The sequence below is a fragment of the Aquarana catesbeiana genome, linkage group LG09 (genome assembly GCF_042186555.1).
Source record: "Aquarana catesbeiana isolate 2022-GZ linkage group LG09, ASM4218655v1, whole genome shotgun sequence".
Taxonomy (NCBI): domain Eukaryota; kingdom Metazoa; phylum Chordata; class Amphibia; order Anura; family Ranidae; genus Aquarana; species Aquarana catesbeiana.
In genome coordinates, this window is record NC_133332.1 from 225,385,871 (window position 1) to 225,402,155 (window position 16,285).

Consider the following 16,285-nt stretch of genomic DNA (forward strand, 5'->3'; position numbering starts at 1 on the left):
TTTCCAACTCGAAGTTTCAGCTTTCTCCATAAAATCCCTTTAGGATTAAGGTCTGGAGATTGGCTAGGCAACTCCATGACCTTAATGTGCTTCTTCTTGGGCCACTACTTTGTTGCCCTGGCTGTACGTTTTGGGTCATTGTCATGCTGGAAGTCCCATCCATGACCCATCTTCAGTGTTCTGGCTGAGGGAAGAAGGTTCTTATTCAAGATTTTACAATACATGGCCTTGTCCATTTGCCCCTCAATGTGACAAAGTCGGCCCGTACCTTTAGCAGAGAAACAGCCCCAAAGCATCATGTTTCCACCTCCGTGTTTGACTGTAGGGATGGTGTTCTTAGGGTCATAGTCAGCATTTTTTCTTCCTCCAAACACGGTGAGTTGAGTTAATACCAAACAGCTCAATTTTGGTCTCATCTGACCACAGCACTTTCTCCTAATCCTTCTCTGAATCATTAAGATGTTCATTGGCAAACTTCAGACTGGCCTGTACATGTGCCTTCTTGAGGAGGGGCACCTTGCAGGCGCTGCAGGATTTCAATCCATGGCAGCGTATTGTGTTGCCAATGGTTTATTTTGGGACTGTGGTCCCAACTGCCTTGAGATCATTCACAAGCTCCTCCTGTGTAGTTCTTTGCAGATCCCTCACTTTTCTCATGATCATCCTTACCTCATGAGGCGAAATCTTGCAGAACGAGGGCGATTGATGGTTATTTTGTATTTCTTCCATCTGCAAATAATCGCTCCAACAGTTGTCTCCTTCTCACCAAGCTTCTTGCTGATGGACTTGTAGCCTATTCCAGCCTTGTGCAGGTCTACAATCTTGTCCTCGACGTCCTTTGACAGCTCTTTGGTCTTGCCAATGATGGTGAGGTTTGAACTGAAGAAAGATTCTGTGGACATATGTCTTTTATACACATAACGAGTTGTCGTTAGGAGCACCTTCTTAAATGGACAGGACTAATCTGCGTACCACATGAGCACATAATGTAGTCAGTCTGTGGGAGCCAAAATTATTGTTAGTTGGTAGGGGATCAAATACTTTTTTACTATTTTACTCACTGAACTCCAACTCAATTTATAACATTTGTATTATGTGTTTTTTCTGGATTTTTGGTTGATATTCTTCTCTATCATCTAAAATACACCTATGTTAACAATAATAGACCCTTCATTTCTTTGTAAGTCGGCAAGCTTACAAAATCTACAGGGGATCAAATAATTATTTTCACCACTGTATGGCTTTCTTTTTGAAATCCCGAATAAATACTATTGTGGGAAAAAAATGAAGTCGGCGGATTGCTAGCATAGATATCACTTTGATAGCCATCAGTTTGCTATGGAACAAACCACCAAAAAAAAACAAAAAAAAAAACTCAGGTTTATATCTGGAAATCTTTTGATTATAGTTCGTCCCTAGACTTCAGTTTTTAGAATATGACTCGGAGCACTGAAGAGCGAGGATTACCATGATAGCCAGGCAATCGGTAGAAATGAGTAATGGAAGCCTACGTCATCTCTAATCTTAGGTTGAAAATAGCAAAATGCATTTCATAATTGTTTAGCAGGATGCCATGATGGCACTACATTCAAATCTATTTAGCATGGTCTCTACATGACACAACTGCGAAGAAAGGAGTATCCCTGAGAAGTGTTCATGCAGAGCTCTTCAATGATTAGACCAGGAAATAAAAAGTTTTCAAAGTTTTGGCTCACCCTACAGAAGTTTCCCTGGAAGCTGCACGCTGTACAGGAAGGCTCGCCTGCTGTTCAGGAGCTGCTGTGTTCAATAGTCATGTGACATCATGCCGTGTGATCACTCTGCCACGAAACCAGTCCATTTCCTCATGTCGTTACTATCTAGCCCTAACTGTAGCACATGCTGTATTAATCTTCTGTTCAATTCGTTTACCTAGCTACCATCGGCTAAAGTTTTAAAGGTCGTGATAATGAGCAAACATCACAAGATGCATGCCATCACCTTGTATTACATATAAAATAAAATAAACTCTCTGTGCTCAGTGGCGTAGCATGGGTTGTCAGCACCCGGGGCAAGGCAAGTAATTTGCGCCCCCTAACCTGTGGGCTTTTAGCACCCAAGAATGGGGGCCCAGGTTCCTCCACTCACAGCTTGAGCCTCTGATTGGCTGCCTGCAGCCTTTTATTAATGGTTAGATCGGAGATATCGCTTTGATTACAGTAGTCAAAGAGATATCTTCTCAGTATCAGCCAATAATAAAAGGCTGCGGGCAGCCAATCAGAGGTCTAGGTTGTAAATAACAAGGAGCACCACCTATATACAGCAGAGCAGGCAGCCAATAGTAACCCAGATGTAAGGGTTGTGCATATTATTTAATGCTAGATATACTACAGGAGACAGTCAGAGACTGCGGACATAATACAGGAGATGGTCAGAGACTGCAGACATAGTACAGGAGATGGTCAGAGACTGCGGACATCCTATAGGCAGGGCATTTTTTCTCAGAAAATAGGTGCAGGACCTTAACCACACCACCACCACCTAAGAGTGGGAGAGTCTTAATGGAGCATTGTTAAATACTACTTGTGCATTTTGCACAGAGTGCAGAGTTCAGGAGTGCAGTATGGACAGAGTTCCTGAGTGTACTGCGTACAGAGTACAAAGATCAGGAGTGTGCTATATACAAAGTGCAAAGATCAAGATTATGCTACGTACCAAGTGCAAAAATCAGGAGTACCCTATATACAGAGTGTAAAGTTTAGGAGAGCACTAGGTACAGAGTCCAGAGTGCAATTCATACAGAGTGAAGAGCTCAGGACTGTACTGCGTACACCATGCAGAATTCAGTAGTGAGCTACGTACAAAGTGCAAAGATTAGGAGTGTGCTAAATACAAAGAGAAAAGATTAAGATTCTACTACGCACTGAGTGCAAAGATCAGGACTGACCTATGTACTGAGTGCAGGGTTCAGGAGTGCACTACATACAAAGTGAAGAGCCCAAAAGTGCAAAGAGTTCAGGAGTGCGCTACGCAGAGAGCAGAGTTCAGAAGTGCACTGCATAGAGAATGCACTGCAGAGTTCATGACTGTGCTACATACAGATTGCAGGGCTCAAGAATGCATGTCTCACAGGACAGTAACTCCCCTTCCAGTACAGAGCTCTCCTCCCACCCCCAATTCCTCTCTTCCCCACCTACAAAGTATTAGGAGAGGGGCTGCTACAGAAGAGCAGCTACAGCTTACAGTAGGAGTGCAATGTTGTTAGGTGGGGAGAGGGGGCATTAGTGCAATGAGGGGGTATAGGCAATGATATTGGTGCTAAGTTAATAGGGCATTGATGCTAAATGGGGGGGGGGGGGGGGCAATGTGCTCATTTCTAACTTGGGGGAGAGTTGGAACATTGGTGCTAAGTGGGGGGATGTTTGGGATAAGTGGAGAGAGAGGGGTTACTTGGGATAAGTGGAGGATATTGGGGATACATGGGATGAGAGGAGAAACATTTGTGATAAGTGGCGGGACAGGAGGGGCATTTCGAATAAGTGGGAGAGGAGGGGGGACATTTAGGATAAGTGAGGATAAGTGGGATAATGGGGATAAGTGGGGTGACAAGAGGAACATTGGAGGGACAGCAGGGACATTGGGGGGAATGGGAGGGACCATGAGGATAAGTGGGAGGACAGGAGGGACACTGAGGATAAGTGGGAGGAGGGGAGGGACATTTGGAATAAGTGAGAGGAGAGGAGGGGCATTGGGGATAAGTGGGGGGACAGGAGGGACATTGGGGGACAGGAGGAACATTGGGGGACAGGAGGAACATTGGAGGGACAGGAGGGACGGGAGGGACATTGAGGATAAGTGGGAGGAGAGGAGGGATATTGGGGGAAATGAGGAACATTGGGGGGACAGGAGGGACATTGAGGATAAGTGGGAGGAGGGGAGGGACATTGGGGGAAATGAGGAACATTGGAGGGACATTGGGGGGACAGGAGGGACATTGAGGATAAGTGGGAGGAGGGGAGGGATATTGGGGGACAGGAGGGACATTGAGGATAAGTGGGGGGAGAGGAGGAACATTTGGGATAAGTGAGAGGAGGGGCATTGGGGATATGGGGGGACAGGAGGAACATTAGAGGGACAGGAGGGACATTGAGGATAAGTGGGGAGACAGGAGGGACATTGAGGATAAGTGGGGAGACAGGAGGGACATTGAGGATAAGTGGGGGTACTGGAGGGACATTGGGGGGACAGGAGGGACATGAAGGACATTGAGGATAAGAGGGACATTCGGGGACAGGCAGAACATGGGGGGGATGGGAGGGATATTGAGGATAAGTGGGAGGACAGGAGGGACATTGAGGATAAGTGGGGGGACAGGAGGGACATAGGGACGGGAGGGACATTGAGGAGAAGTGGGGGGACAGGAGGGACATTGAGGAGAAGTGGGGGGACAGGAGGGACATCAGGGATAAGTGGGGGACAGGAGGAACATTGGGGGGGGGCGGGAGGGACATTGAGGATAAGTGGGAGGACAGGAGGGACATTGAGGATAAGTGGCGGGACAGGAGGGACATTGGGGATAAGTGGGGGGCAGGAGGGACATTGGGGGACAGGAGGAACATTGAGGATAAGTGGGAGGACAGGAGGGACATTGGGGGACAGGAGGAACATGGGGGAGGGGGCGGGAGGGACATTGAGGATAAGTGGGAGGACAGGAGGGACATTGGGGGACAGGAGGAACACGGGGGGGAAGGGAGGGACATTAAGGATAAGTGAGAGGACAGGAGGGACATTGGGGATAAGTGGGGGACAGGAGGAACATGGGGGGGGGGGGGGCGGGAGGGACATTGAGGATAAGTGGGAGGGCAGGAGGGACATTGCGAGAGGCAGGAGGGACATTGAGGATAAGTGGGAGGACAGGAGGGACATTGGGGGACAGGAGGGACATTGGGGGACAGGAGGAACATGGGGGCGGGAGGGACATTAAGGATAAGTGAGAGGACAGGAGGGACATGGGGGGGGACGGGAGGGACATTGGGGATAAGTGGGGGACAGGAGGGACATTGGGGGACAGGAGGAACATGGGGGGGGCAGGAGGGACATTGAGGATAAGTGGGAGGGCAGGAGGGACATTGAGGGAGGCAGGAGGGACATTGAGGATAAGTGGGAGGACAGGAGGGACATTGGGGGACAGGAGGGAAATGGGGGGGGCAGGAGGGACATTGAGGATAAGTGGGAGGGCAGGAGGGACATTGAGGGAGGCAGGAGGGACATTGAGGATAAGTGGGAGGACAGGAGGGACATTGGGGGACAGGAGGGACATGGGGGGGCAGGAGGGACATTGAGGATAAGTGGGAGGGCAGGAGGGACATTGAGGGAGGCAGGAGGGACATTGAGGATAAGTGGGAGGACAGGAGGGACATTGGGGGACAGGAGGGACATTGGGGACAAGTGGGAGGACAGGAAGGACATTGAGGATAAGTGGGGGGACAGGAGGGACATTGAGGATAAGTGGGGGGGCAGGAGGGACAGGAGGAACGGGGGGGGGGCGGGAGGGACATTGAGGATAAGTGGGAGGACAGGAGGGACATTGGGGGACAGGAGGGACATTGGGGGGGTGGGAGGGACATTGAGGACAAGTGGGAGGACAGGAGGGACATTGAGGATAAGTGGGAGGAGGGGAGGGACATTTGGGATAAGTGGGGGAGAGGGTGATGCTCTGTGTATGTGAAGTGTACATCCGTTTCACATACCACAGTTCACTTGGTCAGGAAGATCCATTTCCCCGGAGATGTCATTTCATTGCATGTGGGGTAGAGCTGGCACCGCACCGCCAGTGCCAGACTGGCTGCCACAATGTAGAAAGGTAAGATCCAGTCCAGAGCGGCGGAAGAGAAGACGGCGGCGGTTCACACAGCAAGGCGGAGGCGGGACTTCCGGCGCAATCCAGCCCTGCCACCCCGTTCATCCACTCACCAGGCACCCGCTGCCCATGCCGCAACCTGGTGGCCGGAGCACAGCCAGTGACACCGTCCGTACACGGTTAGCATTTGGACGGAGTGTCACTGGCACCGGATGCTGCGCCCCCCCAAATTTTGCGCCCGGGGCCACGGCACCCCCCACGCTACGCCACTGTCTGTGCTCCTCCCTGATGTAGATTCCCTTTGTTATCACCCTTCCACCCGTGTCCAGTAACATCACCCATACCACTGGGGCAATCTCACTAGGCAATGGAATCGTAGTTGGTGGGGCTTAGGCTCAATGTACACGGGACGTTTTACAACCTCTCCTGGACGATTTAACTTGACAGATAGTTTAAAAACGTCAGTTTTGCCTTGTTTACATGCCGCGTTTGCGCTTAGAAGCGTTTTTTTTTTCAAATATTCAAAAATTAATAACACCTGTAAATGAAAGCGCTTAAACGCGAGTTACCGCATTTACAAGAGATTACAGGCGTTTGGCATTTCAAATGCCTCTGAACATTCGTCCTGAATGCATTTTTTTGCTTTCCAAAAAATGCTTCTAAACTCAACTGCCTAGAAACGACTATAAACGACCCTGAGTACATGTACTGGTAAGATAACATAGAGGAGAGTTCAGGAGCAGCTAAAAAAAAAAAAAAAACGCCCAACTGCTCCTAAACGCCCGTTTACCAGTATAAGTGTACATGAAGCCTTAGCCCTGATGTCAAGGAAAGTCTGGCCCCAGTGACAAAGAGAAACTTAATCAGAGATGACGTCATGCCAACCATATAAGCCTTGGCATACGTGCATTTACTAGCGTTTTACGGCCCAAATGCTCCACATGACGGCACAGGTTTCTTTGTTGAGCGCACACTTCGCTGCATTCTCCCAGCATAGTGACTGAGCTCCAGGTCTAGTTATGATCATGTGACCACATTGACATCGAAACACAGTGATCGTGTCATCTTAAAGTTTTTTTTTCCTTTACTCTTCTTCGTAGTGGTCATGTGATCAAACAGCTCCAGCTCCCCTGTGTCAGTGGCTCAACAACAGGGTTGAATTGCACAACTTTGACATTATCTGCCAGCTTCCATTGCTCCCTCATTGTTGGCAGGGAAGATCGTTTCATCGCAGCTGCTGCTCATGTGCCAGAGTTGTGCGATCACAACCGAGATTTTTTTTTTTTCTACAGTGTAGACAAGGGAGGCATTTTAAACCTTGGCCATTTTAAGGCTCCATGCACACTAGGCTTAAACTGGTTGTTAAGCCGCTTCTATAAAAAGCTCCTATCCTCTCTCTATTATAACTAAAAGTTCCCCTATGTCTGTGTTATATCATAAATATGCTTTTCTGTACTGATAACACAGCGTCTTCCTGTGATCAGTTGCCTCCTCTCCTCTGCTCGGCTGACAGTTCAAGTGGGCGGGGCCGAGCACTGCCACTGACGTCAGCTGGGGAGGAGAGACAGAGAGCCGAGGAGTCACGTGATTGCAGGGAACCGCTGTGTTATCAGTACAGATAAGCATATTTATGATAGAACACAGACACAGGGGAACTTCTTGTTCTAATACAGAGGTGATGGGGGCTTTTAATGTTAACTATGAAAGCGGGGGGGGGGGGGGGGGGGGGGGGCGCTGACACGAGCAGACACAGGAGACGGAGCTGCGTATGACAGAGGCACGTACTGACTCCAGTGTCAGAGCTCAGCAGCCCTAATAGATAGGAGTCAGCTTAGAGAGGGGAGAGTAGAAACTGGCAGGATCAGCCAAGTATTTCAGGTGTTACAGGGGGTCAAATGACACAGCACAAGCACTGTGCTGTACAACATGCTTTAGGGGAACGGGATCTGTTTTTTTGGGGGGGGCTCAAGAGGAGCCGCTGTACTAACAATCTGATGTCAGTACAGCTATATCCCCGCTGAGCTATTGTGGTTCAACAGGCGGACGCCCCCCCCCACCCCCACCAGTATACACACCAGTCAGTGCCAATTGGCAGACCTTTTTCAGTCACGCCCCTTCGACAGAAGCCGCACGTTCGGCCTGCTTCTGTCAGACCAGCTGCCGTATGCAAGGGCCGAATATTGTCCGGTTTCTATTGAATCAGCTGATACCGCCCACTATTCAGCCCATGTGTGCGGCGCTCTAGTGTGCAGGTAGTGGATACACGCACTAAGTGCTCAGACTAGCTGTGAGGTCGGGCAGAGCACCCATCCTCCAGAAGCTCATTTTCTCCCATCTCAATGCACTTACCCAGTTGCCTGGAACATTTTAGCCCCTCCCCTGCATTCTTAATGGGACAATGGTCTCGAGCCAGTGCGGGGAGATAGGGAAAAGTGCAGTCTGTTAGCCTGAGCAGCCTTCTCCTCGCTAGCTGTGTTGTCGGATACCTGCCAGGGGGGCCCTGTCCAACTTCACAAAGACCCCCCCGAACCGCACCTAGGAAGATGGAACAAAGTACATGTAGTACACTGTCCCATTGAACATAACACCTTACCAAGACTTCTATTTTAATGTGCCTATAGACAGGCTGAATTTTAGCAAATTCCAGCTGAATCAGACAAAATATGGATGACCCCACAACAGGGTGGATTTGATTTAAATCAAGTCGATTTAAATCACTAGTAAAAAGGCTTGATTTGAATCAACTTCATTAAAATCATCATTTTCAAAGAGCAACTGTCATCTCTATCCCGTATCGGCTCCTCCTCTGACCTGCTGTTGACTCACCGACAGTCCCATTCACTTTAATGGGACGGCTGGTGATGCGACAGTGACACAAGGTGAGGGAGGTGGAGGCAGCAGGTGAGTGGATGCCCGCTAAGAGGCGCTGCCATGATGGATCTGAAATGACAGGTGCTCTTTAAATGTAAAGACTTATTCTTGCTTGTAGTTAGAATCTTTAAATATTTGCAAACAAAATGAAGGTTTCCTATTTAGAATATAAAGCTGTCAGGTTAGGAAACAGCGATATCAGAACCGATTCAGTCATACAGTTTGTAGTGTACATTAAAAAAAAAAAAAAAAACAGAAGTAAACAGGGTCACTTTTCCAGCGCTTAGGTATAAAATTAATCCCAATTAAGCTAAGCAGCTGCTATATTAATACAAGACAATTATAAAGGGTGAGCAAAAAAGATCTAATAGATAGTCCTTCAAGCTTAAGCAGCGCTAAAACATTTTAAAACACATTTCCCAGGAACCGTCATGGACGATCATATCTCCACGAGAGGTGGTGAGAGTATCGGAACTGATTACACAGTGCAATATTTTATACTGAACGCTTTTGATATTAATGTTTGTAAGTGCATTGGCATAAGGGAAGGGTTTTTTTTTTTATGAATAACATTTTACAGTTTCACACTATGAGGATTCTTTTCCTTCTTTATGCCCGAGTTGTTTAAAAGGTTTTGGCTTGCTTAATCTGAGCAAATCATAGGACCAGAACGTTTGATATCTTTTGGATGATCATTATTGGAGATCCGGGCTGATATCCTTTAGGCAGCGATCGCAAAGACTTAATATATATTCAAAGGCTCTTGTTAATTGGGAATTCGGTGAGTGCAACTCCTAAGGGAGCGGAATCACTTGGTGTGGTGATGGTCGAACGTTCAAACAGCTGATGTTTTCCATATGAACTGTCACACAGATATTCCGAACTATCTCTCACCTGGATTCACATTACTATCGATCGATTTATTGTGTTTTAAATGTTTTAGCGCTGCCCAAACTTGTAGTGCACGTAGATTTTCAAAACAATGGGATAAAGGAATATTCCTGAACTTTCTTTTATCTTATGGTTACTGTAAAAGTGTGTGAATGCATCAACGCAGTGCATGTTATCTCAGCTTGCAGAGCTCTGATTCATTAAAGGAGTTCACCAAAAATGTAAATATTGCAGAATATACAGCCTCGTGCTACATAACTAAGCTCCATTTCATGCTGAATAAACTAAATTATTAAAGTATCTTAAATAGAAAACTATCTTTAGATAGATTTTTACTCCAAAAGCATTTTATTAAAATAAATTTGATTAAAAAAAAAGCAATTTAAATCAAATCTGATTTAAATCAAAAAATTCTGATTTAAAAAAAAAATCATTGATTTATATCCACCCTGCCCTGCAAGCACCACCCAGCTGACTGACTGGTGTTGAAAATGATCATCCAGTTCAGCCATTTCATTGTATTCAGGCAGCCATGAGTACTGCAGCTGTCTCACTACAATTGCCCGCAATGGCGATCCCTCCTTTTGAGTGAATGAGAGAAAATCAAGCTGTAGTCACCTGTGCATGGAACAGGTATCCCCCTATTCCTGTCCTGGAGACAACGGTAACATTTTGGATTTCCCATCACTTTTTTTTGGTGGCAATGGTCAACCAGACAGGGTGGCTCTCCCTAGCAGGGACACAGACAATAAAAACCTGACAGAGGTTCTAACCCTTCCCTGCTCAAGATAATCTTACAGATGGAGTAGCGGTTTCCTTGTAATAGGACTGTTGAACCCTGGCTGGCATTTAACTAAGACTCTGGATTAAAATATTTCCGCATAATGACTTTATCTTTATCATAACAGTTCCCAAGGCTATTTGCTGAGCACTTGCACACAACGTTCCACTCTGACATTCCCCTAAAGTACACACTTTGTGCTGTGTATGCAAATACTGAATTTTCTGGCAGTGCACAGATTATGTATAATTTCTCTTTAAACTGAAATTAGTACAGATCAAGCTGCATTTACGGTCAACATAAAAAAAAAAAAAAACCTGCTGTATCCATCACATCAGTCCTAAGCTTTGTCATTCGGAATACAATCTAAATCAGCAGTCTCCAAACTTTCTAAACAAAGGGTCGGTTTACTGTCCGTCAAACTTTAGGGGGGCCAGACTGTGGCCATTCAAAGTAGACATTGTCCTGGCATCAGTGGATCTTTAATATTAGGGGGAGGAATAGCCCCACTTTGTTAGTGTCAGTGGGAGAAATAGTACCCCCATCCTTGGTATGAGGGGGAGGATTACTGCCCCATCATTGGTATCAGTGGGAGGAACACATGTATGCCAGCTATGAGTAAGCACTCGTCATGAGTGCGAAACGCGTCAGTTGACCCCAGTACACTTCTGCTGTAGTGTTTTGTATACTTATATGATCCAGCTTTTTATCAATAAAAGCACTTCTCGTCAGACCGGTGTGTGGCTTCCAGATACCCACTGACCAGACATCTGACTCCTTGTTGAAGTGAAAGCACTACCTGATGACTACATATTTGGCTCCTTGGTAAAGGTCCTTTCACACTGGGGCGGGGGCTTTACCGTCGGTATGTGGCCGCTAGCGGGGGGGGTTTTACCCCCCCGCTTTTGCCGGCAGTATAGCCGCGCCGTCCCATTGATTTCAATGGGCAGGAGCGGTAAAGGAGTGGTATACACTTCGCTCCTTCATCGCTCCGAAGATGCTGCTGGCAGGACTTTTTTTACCATCCTGCCAGCGCATCGCTCCAGTGTGAAAGCCCTCGAGGCTTTCACACTGGAATTAAAGCAGCGGCTGTTTCGGGTCGGTTTGCAGGTGCTATAATTAGCGCAATAGCGCCTGCAAACCGCCCCAGTGTGAAAGGACCCTAAAGAGAAAGCAGTGCCTGCTGACCAGACATTTGGCCTCTTGGTAAAGAGAAAGCAGTGCCTGCTGACCAGACATTTGGCCTCTTGGTAAAGAGAAAGCAGTGCCTGCTGACCAGACATTTGGCCTCTTGGTAAAGAGAAAGCAGTGCCTGCTGACCAGACATTTGGCCTCTTGGTAAAGAGAAAGCATTGCCTGCTGACCAGACATTTGGCTCCTTGCTGGGAGAAAGCAGTATCTGCTAAATAGACATTTGATTCCTTGCTGGAAAGAAAGCAGCACCTGCGACCACACATTTGGCTTCTTGGTGCAGAGGAAGCAGTACCTGCTGATTAAACATTTGGCTTCTTGGTAAAGAGAAAGCAGTACCTGCGATCAGACATTTGACCTCTGGCTCCTCGGTAAAGGAAAAACAGTGTCTGCTGCCTGGAAATCTGCCCTGTGATCCCCAATGAAGCTGGAAAGTTGAATCCTGTGTTGCGAATGAACCATGACCACTGAAATGTTTAAACGCTTTTTAAAAAACTTCTACCTTGCAGTAAATCGTTCTGCCCTTTTATAGTGTGCAGCCTAGACTATTATGTTTCGGGTGTCTTCCATCCGGCATCATTATATCTGGGATCAGTTCTCACATAAGAGGTCCTGAGCATTACGTGATGGGGAGAGAACCTGAGGAAGGCCGAGGCCCCACGATCAATGCTCCAGAGTATGACTGCAGACGACGTGGAATAAGCTCTGTGGAAACTTGCATGCCTGTGATTAAAAACAGACTGTCCTTATGAGAGGAATGAATAGTGAACTGTTCACAGTGAATGATACTTACCCCAAAAAGGGGGAGATTTGGGAGCTCTTTGGAAATAGGTAAACCTAGCAAGGTTTTCCATAGCATGCGCTTTACATGTTGTCAATACTTGTTCCGACTGGAGTCATATACAGTATATTCCTGACTATATAGTTCCACAGTGCTGTTTACTTCTGTGCAGGACATTTTTGGTAAAGGTTTTTTGCAGAAATCTGCAATTCAGTGCACAGTTATGTCATTGTTTTAATTGTTAAAACAGCTAAATTCACAGGATTTCTACCTTCTAACCAGTGCTGAGATTTACACAGCTCTGCAAGACAGCACAGCCAGGTTGGTAACTTTGTGTTTTTCTATTGCCGTTAAAAAGCCCAGCTTTGTCCCTCCTCATCCCTAGCCTGTGACTGGACAGTGAAGGAAAAAACAGCAGACTGATGAGGCTATCCTCCTGCTCACTCCTCTCGTCGGCATATGCAGCAAGCCTAATTGGCTACTAAACCTGCCCTGTCTTCTCCCAGTTCTAATGCAGAGGTGCAGAAAGCTGACACATTTAGGTACTTACATAAATTGCTTTATTAATCTGTTATACACTATATTATCAAAAGTATTGGGACGCCTGCCTTTACACGCACATGAACTTTAATGGCATCCCAGTCTCAGTCCGTAGGGTTCTATATTGAGTTGGCCCACCCTTTGCAGCTATAACAGCTTCAACTCTTCTGGGAAGGCTGTCCACAAGGTTTAGGAGTGTCTATGGACACGTTTGACTATTCTTCCAGAAGTGCCTTTGTGAGGTCAGGTACTGATATTGGATGAGAAGGCCTGGCTCGCAGTCTCCGCTCTAATTCATCCCAAAGGTGTTCTATCAGGTTGAGGTCAGGACTCTGTACAGGCCAGCCAAGTTCCTTCACCCCAAACTCACTCATCATGTCTTTATGGACCTTGCTTTGAGCACTGGTCCAAATTGTAATGTTTGTGCAGAATCACTGTGACCCTTAACCCCTTTCTCCTGATGCATGCTGGGGGAGGGACTGTACCAGTAAGTCAGTCACAAGTGTGTGGGACTGGGAAGCAGCTGCATACTTAGAGGGATACCTGCTGTATTATGACTCCTCCATGTAAGAATGTACATGGCTTTCTGAGTAATAAACCCTTCCCTGGTTAAGAAGTGCATCCAGCCTGTGTGTAACTTGCTGAGCGGATATTGGCAGCATTGCTAGCAACACCCTGACAGACCCCGTGTCCAAGGGACATAACACAAATCATTTGGTGGAGGGGGGATTATGGGGTGGGGTTGTTTTTCGGGGGTTGGACTTGGCCCCTTAATTCCAGTGAAGGGAACCAAGACATTTTGGACAATTTCATGCTCCCAACTTTATGGGAACAGTTTGGGGATGGCCCCTTCCTGTTCCACCATGACTGCGCACCAGTGCACAAAGCAAGAGCCATAAAGACCTGGATGAGTGAGTTTGGGGTGGAGGATATCAATATTGAACCCTACGGACTAAGACGTCATTAAAGTTACATAGTTACATAGTAGGTGAGGTTGAAAAAAGACACAAGTCCATCAAGTCCAACCTATGTGTGTGATTATGTGTCAGTATTACATTACATATCCCTGTATATTGCGGTCATTCAGGTGATTATCTAATAGTTTCTTGAAGCTATCAATGCTCCCCGCTGAGACCACCGCCTGTGGAAGGGAATTCCACATCCTTGCCGCTCTTACAGTAAAGAACCCTCTACGTAGTTTAAGGTTAAACCTCTTTTCTTCTAATTGTAATGAGTTGCCACGAGTCTTATTAAACTCTCTTCTGCGAAAAAGTTTTATCCCTATTGTGAGGTCACCAGTACAGTATTTGTAAATTGAAATCATATCCCCTCTCAAGCGTCTCTTCTCCAGAGAGAATAAGTTCAGTGCTCGCAACCTTTCCTCATAACTAAGATCCTCCAGACCCTTTATTAGCTTTGTTGCCCTTCTTTGTATTCGCTCCATTTCCAGTACGTCCCTCCTGAGGACTGGTGCCCAGAACTGGACAGCATACTCCAGGTGCGGGCGGACCAGAGTCTTGTAGAGCGGGAGAATTATCGTTTTATCTCTGCAGTTGATCCCCCTTTTAATGCATGCCAATATTCTGTTTGCTTTATTAGCAGCAGCTTGGCATTGCATGCCATTGCTGAGCCTATCATCCACTAGGACCCCCAGGTCCTTTTCCATCCTAGATTCCCCCAGAGGTTCTCCCCCCAGTCTATAGATTGCATTCATATTTTTGCCACCCAAATGCATTATTTTACATTTTTCTACATTGAACCTCATTTGCCATGTAGTCGCCCACCCCATTAATTTGTTCAGGTCTTTTTGCAAGATTTCCACATCCTGCGGAGAAGTTATTGCCCTGCTTAGCTTAGTATCGTCTGCAAATACCGAGATTGAACTGTTTATCCCATCCTCCAGGTCGTTTATGAACAAATTAAATAGGATTGGTCCCAGCACAGAACCCTGGGGAACCCCACTACCCACCCCTGACCATTCTGAGTACTCCCCATTTATCACCACCCTCTGAACACGCCCTTGTAGCCAGTTTTCAATCCATGTACTCACCCTATGGTCCATGCCAACGCACCTTATTTTGTACAGTAAACGTTTATGGGGAACTGTGTCAAATGCTTTTGAAAAATCCAGATACACCACGTCTACGGGCCTTCCTTTATCTAGATGGCAACTCACCTCCTCATAGAAGGTTAATAGATTGGTTTGGCAAGAACGATTCTTCATGAATCCATGCTGATTACTGCTAATGATATCATTCTTATTACTAAAATCTTGTATATAGTCCCTTATCATCCCCTCCAAGAGTTTACATACTATTGATGTTAGGCTAACTGGTCTGTAATTCCCAGGGATGTTTTTTGGGCCCTTTTTAAATATTGGTGCTACATTGGCTTTTCTCCAATCAGCTGGTACCATTCCAGTCAATAGACTGTCTGTAAAAATTAGGAACAACGGTCTGGCAATCACCTGACTGAGTTCCCTAAGTACCCTCGGATGCAAGCCATCTGGTCCCGGTGATTTATTAATGTTAAGTTTCTCAAGTCTAATTTTAATTCCGTCCTCTGTTAACCATGTAGGTGCTTCCTGTGTTGTGTCATGAGGATAAACACTGCAGTTTTGGTTACTGAAGCCCCCCGATTCACTCGTGAAGACTGAGGAAAAGAATAAATTCAATACCTTTGCCATCTCCCCATCCTTTGTAACCAGATGTCCTTCCTCTTTCTTTATGGGGCCAATATGGTCTGTCCTCCCTTTTTTACTGTTTACATACTTAAAGAATTTCTTGGGATTTTTTTGCTCTCCTCCGCTATGTGTCTTTCATGTTCTATCTTAGCCATCCTAATTGCACCCTTACATTTCTTATTGCATTCTTTATAAATTCTGAATGCTGTGGATGATCCCTCAACCTTGTATTTTTTGAAGGCCTTCTCCTTTGCTTTTATATGCATTTTTACATTGGAGTTAAGCCATCCAGGATGTTTGTTCGCTCTTTTAAATTTATTACCCAATGGGATACATTGGCTAATGCCCTTATTTAATATGCTCTTAAAGCAAACCCATCTCTCCTCCGTATTCTTTGTTCCTAATATTTTATCCCAATTTATGCCTTTTAGCAAGGTTTGTAGTCTAGGGAAGTTGGCTCTTTTGAAATTCAGTGTCTTTTTGTTCCCTTCATGTCTCCTATTTGTGTGATTTATACTGAAACTAATTGACCTGTGATCGCTGTTACCTAAATTGCCCCGTATTTCCACATCTGTTATCAGGTCTGTATTGTTGGTAATCAGTAGATCTAGTAATGTTTTATTTCTAGTTGGTGCGTCTACCATCTGACCCATAAAATTGTCCTGCAAGACACTAAGGAACTGGCGAGCCTTAAATGAATGCGCGGTT

General features: G+C 46.2%; 1 protein-coding gene across 3 annotated transcripts in view; it reads right to left on the bottom strand.

The window, feature by feature from the left end:
- SLC31A1 (solute carrier family 31 member 1) overlaps window positions 1–16,285 on the bottom strand; it is a 79,446-nt gene that overhangs the window by 20,689 nt on the left and 42,472 nt on the right. Inside the window, exon 1 of one of the 3 annotated variants that reach the window (XM_073599852.1) lies at window positions 1,716–1,842. The exons of the other annotated variants lie outside the window; for them this stretch is intronic. The gene's annotated coding sequence lies outside the window, so the exon portion shown is untranslated. Of the gene's footprint in view, window positions 1–1,715; window positions 1,843–16,285 lie in introns of those variants that run through there. 3 annotated transcript variants of the gene reach the window in all.